The sequence below is a fragment of the Cnephaeus nilssonii genome (genome assembly GCF_951640355.1).
Source record: "Cnephaeus nilssonii genome assembly, chromosome: 5".
NCBI classification, from domain to species: Eukaryota; Metazoa; Chordata; class Mammalia; order Chiroptera; family Vespertilionidae; genus Cnephaeus; species Cnephaeus nilssonii.
In genome coordinates, this window is record NC_137076.1 from 22,683,837 (window position 1) to 22,695,125 (window position 11,289).

The following is an 11,289-nucleotide window of genomic DNA, read 5'->3' on the forward strand; positions in this document are numbered from 1 at the left end:
AGAAGAAGAAAGAAAAGAAATGTGGCCTTGCCCAGCCAGCGTGGCTCAGTGGTTGAGCGTCAACCTATGAGCCAGGAGGTCAGGGCACATGCCCAGTGTGGAGTGTGCAGGAGGCAGCCCAGAGATGATTCTCTCTCATCACTGATGTTTCTATATCTGTCCCTCTCTCTTACTCTCTGAAATCGATAAAAAATTTAAAAAAAAAAGAAAAAGAAATGTTGCCTCTAAGCTGGGCACGGAATTTAGGGATTTTGTGGTGGCATCCATCGCGACCACCTGGTCCTCCTGGGGGTTGGCTCTGAGGGACTCTGGGAGCTGGGATGACTCCAGGGTGGAGAGAATGGTTTGCACCTGCCGTGGGGAAGGGGTCCTTCAAGGCGCTGGAGTGAGAGAAATGGTCATAGCAGAAATCCCCGTTTGCCGAGAGTCATGTCCTGAGTCAGACACGGTGCTAGTGCAGTTTCAGGCCACAAAACCAAAATTAAGATGTTTTCTCCTAGTACTCTGCTGAAAGGTAAAGTTTATAGTAAATGGAACAGATGGCCACCCAAGTAACTACTGCCCAGCGAAGATACGGAATATTTCCAACAAGTTCCCTTGTGTCTCTCTTAAGTCAGCCACACCCCTTACCACCCACCCTACCAGCCTCCTCGCCCCACCAGGCACCCACCATGTGGATTTCTGTCACTATAGTTTTATCTGTTCTTGAATTTCACATAAGTGGAACATGATGGACCTTTGGTTGTTTCCAGTCTTTGGTCATAATGAATAAAGTGTAGACAGGTATTTTTATGAACGTGAGTTCACTTATCCATGGCATACCTGGAAATGGATTGGTGGGCCCTAGGTCGTGTGTGTAGCAATAGTAGAGGCTGAGGTGTTTTGTGTGTTAGCTTGTTTTACAGTTTACATTTAATGTTACTTTGTATCAGTTTCAGGTGGATCCTGAGTTTCCCTAAGTGATAGTTCCACTTCACACTTCCACTAGCGCCCTGTGAGAGTTCCAGTGACTCTCAGTCCTGGCCCACATCTGGTAGCGTCAGCCTTTTCTCAGTTATGTTTTGATTTGGGGATTTGAGGGGGGAATGCTGGTCAAAAAGGTATGCCTGCTCCAGCATTCCAGTCTCCCTAAGCCCCTGACACAGTTAACCTTTCCACCACCGTTTCCAAGGAGGTCCTAGTATTTCCATTTCATTTAGTCTAGGCCTGTGGTCGGCAAACTGCAGCTCGCCAGCCACATGCGGCTCTTTGGCCCCTTGAATGTGGCTCTTCCAGAAAACACCACGGCCTGGGCGAGTCTATTTTGAAGAAGTGGCATTAGAAGAAGTTTAAGTTTAAAAAATTTGGCTCTCAAAAGAAATGTCAATCGTTGTACTGTTGATATTTGGCTCTGTTGACTGGGTTTGCCGACCACTGGTCGAGGCTATCTTGGAGTCTGTTCTAGACAACGAATATAAAGCTGAAGTCCCTAGAGGTATAGTTTCAGCCAAAAAGCCCAATGAAGAGAAATCAGTCAATCCAGAGGGAGGCGTTTCATACTGTAAGTAGCTATTGTATGTAATAATCACACCATAGCACTCACAGAGCTATGGGCACCTGCTATGTGCCCAGCAGGGCCAAAATGAGGGTGAGGCATGCAAAATTTAAGGGGCCACCCAAAACAAAACAACAAACACTTCAGTCATCAAGATAAGTAATATTTGGGCGAGGAAGCAGTGGGGAATGGCCGGGGTGGCAATTCCATTGTCCTCAGAGCCTTCATCCCAAGACAGTGGGGAATCATCTGGCTGCTCTTCTGTATCCTTTGTAGGGCTGTAAACGGGGGAGTGACATGATCAGATTTCTGTTTGTATAAGACACTCTGGCAGGAGAGCGGCAAATGGGTTGAAGGAGGCAAGAACAGAAGTGGGGGAATTAATTCTAAGCTGTCCAAGCTTTTATAACAACGAAAAAAGTCAGGACTTCATTCTATATGTTGTGTGTCAATGTAAGAAATGTCCAAATCTGAAGATTATATATATGTATGTGTGTGTGTTATATTTGATTTCAGAGAGGAAGGGAGAGGGAGAGAGAGAGAGAGAAACATCAACGATGAGAGAGAATCATCCATTAGCTGCCTCCTGTATGCCCCCCACTGGAGATAGAGCCAGTAATCTGGGCATGTGCCCTGACCAGGAATCGGACCATTACCTCCTGGTTCATAAATTGATGCTCAACCACTGAGCCATGCCAGCCGGGCACCTGTAGAGAATTTTTATAATTTAAGTCAAACTGACGAGATATTCGGGAGAGCAAGATCTCAAATGTTCCAGAGATAACAGTTTTGCAGCTTATTTTATGGAATTAAGGAGGGAACTAAGGAAGATTACCTGGAGATGGGAGAAATCAATGAGGGGATTGGATTACAGGATATTTTAGATTATGTGCTCTCATGCTTTTTTAAAAAAACACACAATTTTACTTTATTATTATTTTTATATATTTTTATTGATTTCAGAAAGGAAGGGAGAGCTAGAAACATCAACGATGAGAGTCATTGATAGGCTGCCTCCTGCAGGCTCCCTACTGGGGATCAAGCCTGCAACCTGGCATGTGCCCTTGACTGGAATCGAACCCGGGACCCTTCAGTCCACAGGCCAACACTCTATCCACTGAGCCAAACCAGCTAGGGCTGCTCTCATGCTTAGAAGGTCGGGTCTGAAAGGGTGGTTAGGTATTAGAAGGAGGGATCCGAAAGAGGGCATTTTCAAAGGTGCGTTAACCTAGATGCACAGAAACTGTGGACAGGCTTGTGTAAGGAAAAGAAAAAGCTTTTACTAAAGAAGTTATGGGCCTGGGGCATGTCTACACACCAGGACCTGCCCACTTAGGATTTTATGATCAGATCACCCTGTGAGGTTACTTTCCATAGAATCTCTCATTTTTTAATTTTACTTTTGGTCTGCATATAAATAATTTATTTTAAGGTTGTAATATGTGGCAGGATAATCCTTTAGGTGCAGGGGACAACGCTCCAATCAATTGAGCCACACCAGCCAGGGCTCAAAATTTTGATATTTTGTTTTTCATAGATTTGAAACCATTTTTATTTTGCCCTGGGATGTTTCTCTCTCCCTCTCCCTTCCGCTCTAAAATAAATAAAAACAGCCCTAGCCGGTTTGGCTCAGTGGATAGAACATTGGCCTGAGGACAGAAGGGCCATGTAGGAGGCAACCAATTGATGTGTTTCTCTCACATCAATATTTCTCTGTCTTTCCCTCTCTCTAAAAATCAATGGAGAAATATCCTCAGGTAAGGATTTAAGATAAATAAAATCAATAAAAACATATATTTTTTAAAAATTTGCCCTAACCGGTTTGGCTCAGTGGATAGAGCGTCAGCCCGCGGACTGAAGGGTCCCAGGTTCGATTCTGGTCAAGGGCATGTGCCTTGGTTTTGGGCACATCCCCAGTAGGAAGTGTGCAGGAGGCAGCTGATTGATGTTTCTCTCTCATCGATGTTTCTAACTCTCTATCCCTCTCCCTTCCTCTCGGTAAAAAATCAATAAAATATATTTTTTAAAAATAATAAAAATTTAAGTAGCCCTAACCGGTTTGGCTCAGTGGATAGAGTGTCGGCCTGCGGACTGAAGGGTCCCAGGTTCGATTCTGGTCAAGGGCATATACCCTGGTTGCGGGCTCATCCCCAGTAGGGGGTGTGCAGGAGGCAGCTGATCGATGTTTCTAACTCTCCCTCTCCCTTCCTCTCTGTAAAAAATCAATAAAATATATTTAAAAAAGATTTTAAAAAATTTAAGTAGACATGCCGGGCTGGCGTGGCTCAGTGGTTGAGCGTCAAACTATGAACCAGGACAGTGGTCGGCAAACTCTAGTCAACAGAGCCAAATATCAACTGTACAACGATTGAAATTTCTTTTGAGAGCCGAAAACCGACTTCTGCGCATGGGCCACGAAGTTTCAATCGCACTGTACGTGCACGCCCGCATGTGGTATTTTGTGGAAGAGCCACACTCAAGGGGCCAAAGAGCCTCATGTGGCTCGCGAGCCGCAGTTTGCCGACCACTGAACCAGGAGGTCACGGTTCCATTCCTGGTCAGGGCACATGCCCAGGTTGCAGCCTCGATCCCCAGTGTGGGGCGTACAGGAGACAACCAATCAATGATTCTCTCTCATCATTGATATTTCTATTTCTCTCTCCCTCTCCCTTCCTCTCTGAAATCAATAAAAATATATTTAAAATTTTAAATGTTTTAAAAATATATATATATTTAAAAATTTAAGTAGACTGACATCAGTAACAGTGCTGCATGAAACTAGGCAGAAAAAAAAGATCAAGATTACTGATGCTGTCTTTATTTGAACTTTTTGCATTACTTTTTAAATTATTGCATTAAAACATTATGTATCTTGAGTTTTCTGGCATCCCCTTAAATTTTGTACATAATTGCCTCACTCTCCTCACCCTAGACCAGGAGTCCTCAAACTTTTTAAACAGGGGGCCAGTTCACTGTCCCTCAGACCGTTGGAGGGCCGGACTATAGTTTAAAAAAAACTATGAACAAATTCCTATGCACACTGCACATATCTTATTTTGAAGTAAAAAAACAAAACGGCAAAAACACCCGCATGTGGCCCGCGGGCCGTAGTTTGAGGACGCCTGCCCTAGACCCTGCCCCAGTGCTCAGCCTTGTCCAGAGAAATCAAAATACAGGTGTCCCCAAAAAATGTACACAGTCTTTAACAGCTGATAGCTCAATTTTGAAAATGAAAAGTATTTTAATAAACATTGACTTTATAATTATTCAAAATGTGTGTATTCATTTTTGGGGGACACCCTATATATACACAGATTGAATCTGAACCCCACAAAGAGGTGTGCAATTCAGCATATTCATTGTCAGGTGGGTGACCTGAGGTCCAGAGAGGGTTAATCCCAGGCCAAGGTCCCACAGCTACCAGGGATCCAAGCCTAGGCCATCTCCCTCCATTAGACTTGGCCAGCATCCTCTGAAGAGAGAGAGAGAGAGAGAGAGAGAGAGAGAGAGAGAGAGAGAGAGAGAGAGAGAAAAGAAAGAAAGAGAGAGAGAGAGAGAAAGAGAGAGAGAGAGAGAGAGAGAGAGAGAGAGAGAGAGAGAGAGAGAGAGAGAGAGAGAGAGGCTCCAAACCCTGAAGAAAACCATTCTTGGGGGAAAGAGGAGGTGCCCCAGGAAAGCAGGTGGGAGGCGAGCTTGGGAGTAATTAGATCTGAGATGAGTTGTGACGGAGGCTGCTGAAGCCAGCTGAGTCCTGTTGAGAAGTCTGGGAAAACACTCCAGCACACCCATCCATGCAAACAGGGGAGCTTCTACTATTAAAAAACAAACAAATGCCACACCCCCCCCCCCAAATAAAACAACAACTTTATAACCAGAAAAGGAAAAGATCAGAGCCTCCTAAAGTACACCCACCACCCAACCACCCAAGATTAACAAACATGAACATTTTCATATTGGCTTGATCAGAATTATTTTAAGATATAAAAGATTTAAAACACACCCGCCCAAATGGCTAAAAGGACTGACAGTGCCAGGGGCCGGAGAGGCTCTGGTGGGCATGTAAAACAAGAGTCACTTTGGAAATGAGTTGGTAGTTTGTAAGAAGGTTGACCAGATTTCTCAACCTCAGCACTCCTGCTATGTGGGCCAGATCATTTTGGGGGTGGGGGGGGGGGGCGGTCCCACTGTAGGGTGTTCTGCAGCATTCCTGGTCATGACCAGTAGATGCGTAGCAACCACTCCACCTCCAGTGGTTACAACCCAAAATCTCTCATATCTCCTGACATTGCTAATGTTCTCCCTGGGAGGAGACAAAAATCACTCCAGATGAAACCCATTGGGTTAAACAGGCACCTACCTCATGATTTAGTAATCCTCTTAGAGATCTAACAGTACATGAAATATTTTTTGCCCACAGAAAGATAATAAGCAATGAACATTGTTTATGCATAATAGCTCCAAACTGCACAAAACCCAAATGTCCACCAACAAGTGAATGAAGAAACTGTGATCCATCTACACCAGGGTGGGGAACCTTTTTTCTACCAAGGGCCATTTGGATATTTATAACATCATTCTCGGGCCATACGAAATTCTCAACTTAAAAATTAGCCTGCCCGCCTGGCCAGTGTGCTCAGTGGTTAAGCATCGACCTATGAACCAGGAGGTCATGGTTTGATTGACCTGGCACATGCCCAGGTTGTGGGCTTGATCCCCAGTGTGGGACATGCAGGAGGCAGCCAATCAATGATTCTCTCTCATCATTGATATTTCTATCTCTCTCTCCCTTCCTTTCTGAAATCAATAAAAAAATTAAAAAAAAATTAGCTTGCTATATTTGGTCAACTATTTAATTAACTCATCCCTAATGCCTTGTCAGGGCCAGACCAAATGATTTCTCAGGCCTTATATGGTCATTGGGTCAGACGTTCCCCAACCCTGATCTACACCATGGAATACCACTACAAATAAAAAAAGAATGAGCTATTGAGACACATGATATTATGGATGAATGTCAAAAACATGTTCGTTGTGAATATGCTAATATATGTGGAACATGGGCCCCTTCCCATGCTATACCCTGTGGGAAATATAGTGAAGGCCATCAGTAGGTGGACTATGAGACCTTGGGAGCCTAGCCAACTCCTCAGTCAAAACAGCTAGCAGCAAAAAAATAATAATAAAGTAAAAAACAGCCTACAGTTCTGATCTCACACAGCTTGCTGGAAAACACCCCCCCCCTTCCCCCTGCATGCCCTGTTTTTCTCTGTTTTCTGTACTCTATAAAACCTTGTGCTGGGAAAACACCCGAGGCCATCCACGCTCCTCCCCTCCCCCCCGTATGGCCCTTCCACAGGCTGGATGGGACTTAGCGGTTCAACTTCACGGTTCAGTAGCCACTGGTGCACATGTAAATCCTAATAAACCCATGTCTTTCACAGCCAGTCCTCTGTGTGATTTTTTGGGGGAATCCAAGAACAATACATCAAGGTTTTCTGGGACCTCAGCACTTTACATAACAACTAAAAATCACTAGATTGCACACTTAATAAGAGTGAATTATATGGCATGTGGATTTTATTTCAATAGAAACAAAACAAAGGGTGTTGAAAGAATCCAGACTAAAAAAATCCAGACATTACAAAAATCATAACATGATTCCATGCAGTATGAAGTTTAAGAAGAGGCAAAGTTCATCTATGATGATAGAATCTGTAGGACCAGGTTGCTTGAGAAAGGACACATGTAAACTTACGCATCAGGGGAGTGGACTGGGGAGTGGCCACGGGGTGTACACATATATAAGAATTCACAGTCGTGCACCAAAAGATCTGTGTACTTAAATATATGTAAATTGTACCTCAGTCAAAACAATCCTATATAATAAAGAGCTAATATAATAATAATAAAGAGCTAATATGCTAATTAGACCTGACGGCGGAATGACCTTCTGGAACGACCTGTGGGCAAGGCTGTGCGGCTGTGAGGGCTGAGCCTCTTGCACGAATTTCGTGTGTCGGGCCTCTAGTATTAAAAATAAAAGGCATAACACATTATAGTTAAAGTGGTAGTACTTATGTTCACCTCCCCACCTCCATTCCCCTCCCCCCATTGCAGAAACATCCTCAGTAAAAATAATGAGACTGAGCAATGACCACACCCCTCTTCTGTGCTTAACAAGAATCAATTCATTTAAGCTTCCCAGCAACCCTATGAGGTAGGCTCTGCTATTATCATCCCCTTTTACAGATGAAGACATTGAGGCACAGAGCAGTGAAGTAACTTGTTCTGGGTCTCACTGTTGGTGTATGACGGTTCCAGAATTTGAACCCAGGAAGCCTGACCCTCCTCAGTCAGAATGCAAGGCACACTACAAGCATACTAATCCCTACTTATCCACAACTTGATGTATAGTTTCACTTTCTGATTTTCTTAGTGATGGATATCAACAGTATCAAATGGTATAATTTATTTTCCTATTTGATTTTTTATCCCCTCTCAAGGAGTTGTTTTTGAACTTAGCCTTGTTGATACATTTAGTTCTTCTGCTGCTAGATAAATCCATTCCCATTTCTTTGTCTGGCCCCTACTGGTGGAGACTTGGTTAGCAAAGAGCCTTCCTTATCTTCAGAGAAACAATTTTCATTCAGTTCCTGCCCTGCTAAGAATCTATCTGGCTCCCACAGTTCTCAGGGCCAAGTCTGAACTCCACCCCACCATCTGCAACATCTGGAGCTTGCCCCCCACTCCGGTTTCATCAGCACTACAAACCCTAGCCATGCCCCCTATGATGCCATGCTTGTTCACCCATCTGTACATCCAGCAGCTACTTATTGAGCTTATCTGTGCTAAACCCCTGTTCTAGGAACCAGGGACTCAGCAATGAACAAGACAGACAACAATTCCTGTCTTGGGGAACTGCCATCTTCCTGGTCAAGACAGACAAGAAAGAAAATAGTAGAGTCGAATTTATTTAAATTTGCAAGAAAGAAAAATCAAGCTACGCGATGGATAGACTTTGGTAGGGAGGGGATGGGGCTTGTTTCAGGTGGAGATGTAGTCAGGGAAGATTTCTCCATGAAAGTGAGCAAAGATGGAAATGAAGCGAGGAAGAGAGAATGCCAGGATGAGAAGAAGCATTGCAAGCAGAGGGGACAGGTAGTGCCAAGGCCCTGATGCTCCAGGCGCAGTACAGAGACCACGAGGCCACAGTAGAATGAGTGAGGGGCGGGGGAGGTAGAGCAATCAGGGCAGGCCAGGTTCTTCCTCACCCACCTTTAGGCCTTTGCTCCTGCTGTTCCTTCCACCAGATACCCTTTTCCTTTTTATCTACTTCGCAAATTCCTCATTTGTCCTTCACAACTCAACTTCAGCGCCATCCTTTCTGCCTTCTCCACAGTGGAGTGACTGCTTCCTCACAGCCTCCACAGGCCTGGAATACCTTCCTTTTTTTAAATATATTTTTATTGATTTCAGAGAGGAAGGAAGAGGGAGAGATAGAAACATCCATGATGAGAGAGAGTCATGGATCGGCTGCCTCCTGCAAGTCCCCCACTGGGGATGGAGTCCACAACCCGGGCATGTGCCCTTGACTGGAATCGAACCTGGGACCTTTCAGTTCGCAGGCCGACGCTTAACCCACTGAGCCAAACCAGCTAGGGCTGGAATACCTTTCTTTTCACACTGCGTCCACTCGCTCACTCCACAAAGATTAAGTGAGCTCAGGCCAGATACTGGGCAATTTCAGAAAGGAGTGACATTGAAAGTAAATAAAGCAGGCCCATGGGCCAGATATGACAGGGCATGGAGGTAATCTGGGAAGGCCTCTCAGAGGAGGTGACATTTAAACAGAGACCTAAATAATCAGAAGAGGCCAGCCTTGAGGACATGATAGAAGGGCACTTCAGGCCAGGGAACCAGTGCAAAGGCCCTGAGGATGGAAGTCAGGTAGAATATTTGAGGAGCCCTAACAGGTTTGGCTCAGTGGATAGAGCGTCGGCCTGCGGACTCAAGGGTCCCAGGTTCGATTCCGATCAAGGGCATGTACCTTGGTTGCGGGCACATCCCCAGTAGGGGGCGTGCAGGAGGCAGCTGATGGATATTTCTCTCTCATCTATGTTTCTAACTCTCTATCCCTCTCCCTTCCTCTCTGTAAAAAATCAACAAAATATATAAAAATAAATAAATAAATAATTTTAAAAAATAATATTTGAGGAACAGAGAGAGGTCAGTGTTGCTGGGTGGGGATGAGGGCTCTGGACAGGTGGTTAGAGGCCTGATAGAACCACCTTGTAGACCAGGTGAGGGGTGGGAAGTTTTCCCTATGAGCTCCGGAGAGGGAGAGATTGGAACAGGTTTTCCAGGAGGCAGAGGTGGGGTGGTTTCCAAGGTCCCAGAGCAGAATGGAGAGGGGCCAGAGCAGCTGCAGTTATCATATTTGGTTGAAACTGTACAATAAATCCTTGGTCTCTGAGTTTCAAGCCTGGAGTCTGACTGTTTCTAGTGCCATCAGGTTGGCATCCATAAATAATCACCGAGTAAAGGAATGCCGGAAGGGTGAAGTGAGAATCTGGCAGGTTTCCCCAGCTCCATCCGGGGAGAGAGCCTAAAACCTGGCGGGCAACACAAGGCCCATCCCTAGTCAAGGGTGGCCCAGTCCCTGGGCTGGCTCGGAGCCTCACTCTGCCACATCCTCCCCATCTGCAAAATGGGTGGGCCGGAGGACCGCAGGAAGATACCCTGTCCCCGAGGACAAGGACCATAAACATAAATTGGGTGAGGGGCTTCGTTCTGAGTCTGTCTCCTCGTCTATAAATCTGGGGCAAAAGAACTAGCTCAAAGGGTTCTTTCATGGAATCCATAAATATCCGAGAAACAGCCAGGAAGCCAGTGTGGCTGGAGGGAGTGAACAGTGGAAGGTGGGAGGAGAGGAGAGAAGAAGGTGAGGGGGGCAGGTTATCCAGGGCCTTGTGGGCCGCGGTTAGGACTTGGGCTTTCACTCCGAAAAGGTGGGAGCAGTAACGGGATCTAAGCAGAAGAGGGACGTGAATTGACACAGTTGTTCGGAGACATCCTGGGTCTGTTAAGGGGAAAACAGACCATGAGGTGGTAGGCGGAGCGGAAAGAATTGAAAGGAGCCAGCACTGGGCGGGGAGGGAAGATGGAAAGAGACTAGACCTGGTGGGGACCTGGGGAAGGGAGAGAAATGGGCAGATTGGTATCATTTCTCCTCCTCCTCTTTCTTTCCCAAAGGGTTTCGCACAGGAAAAAGAGAAAACATCGCGCCCTGGTCTCTGGGACGACGCAAACCACGCACAGCCGCGAGTCACCAAGGTACCCACGACTCGGCAGGGTCCCGGGAGGGCGCCGCTGTGCAGGCACCGCCGCCAGGGAGCGCTCCCCGCCTCGCGCCCCAGGGACCGCCGTTTGGCCCGGTCACCAGGTTGTAAAGAGAATGCGGGTGGGCCGTGAGCCAAGCTGCGCTCTCCAGAGGCTCTGGGAGACCTTGGAGAAGTTCCGCAGAAGCCTCCACCCTCCGCCTCCGCTTGGGCACAAGTGTGCATTTATGGAGCGCCAACTGCATACAGCAGCCTCGAAGAAGAGGCTGGTCCCCATTTTACAGCGGCGGAAAACTGGCTCAGCAGCCACAGGATCCACACGGCCCAGAGAGAGGCAGTGATGGAGCTGGGATTCAAACCCCTTTTCATAAAAACGGCAATACTAAAAATGACAGCAGGTAACATTTACGGAGCGCT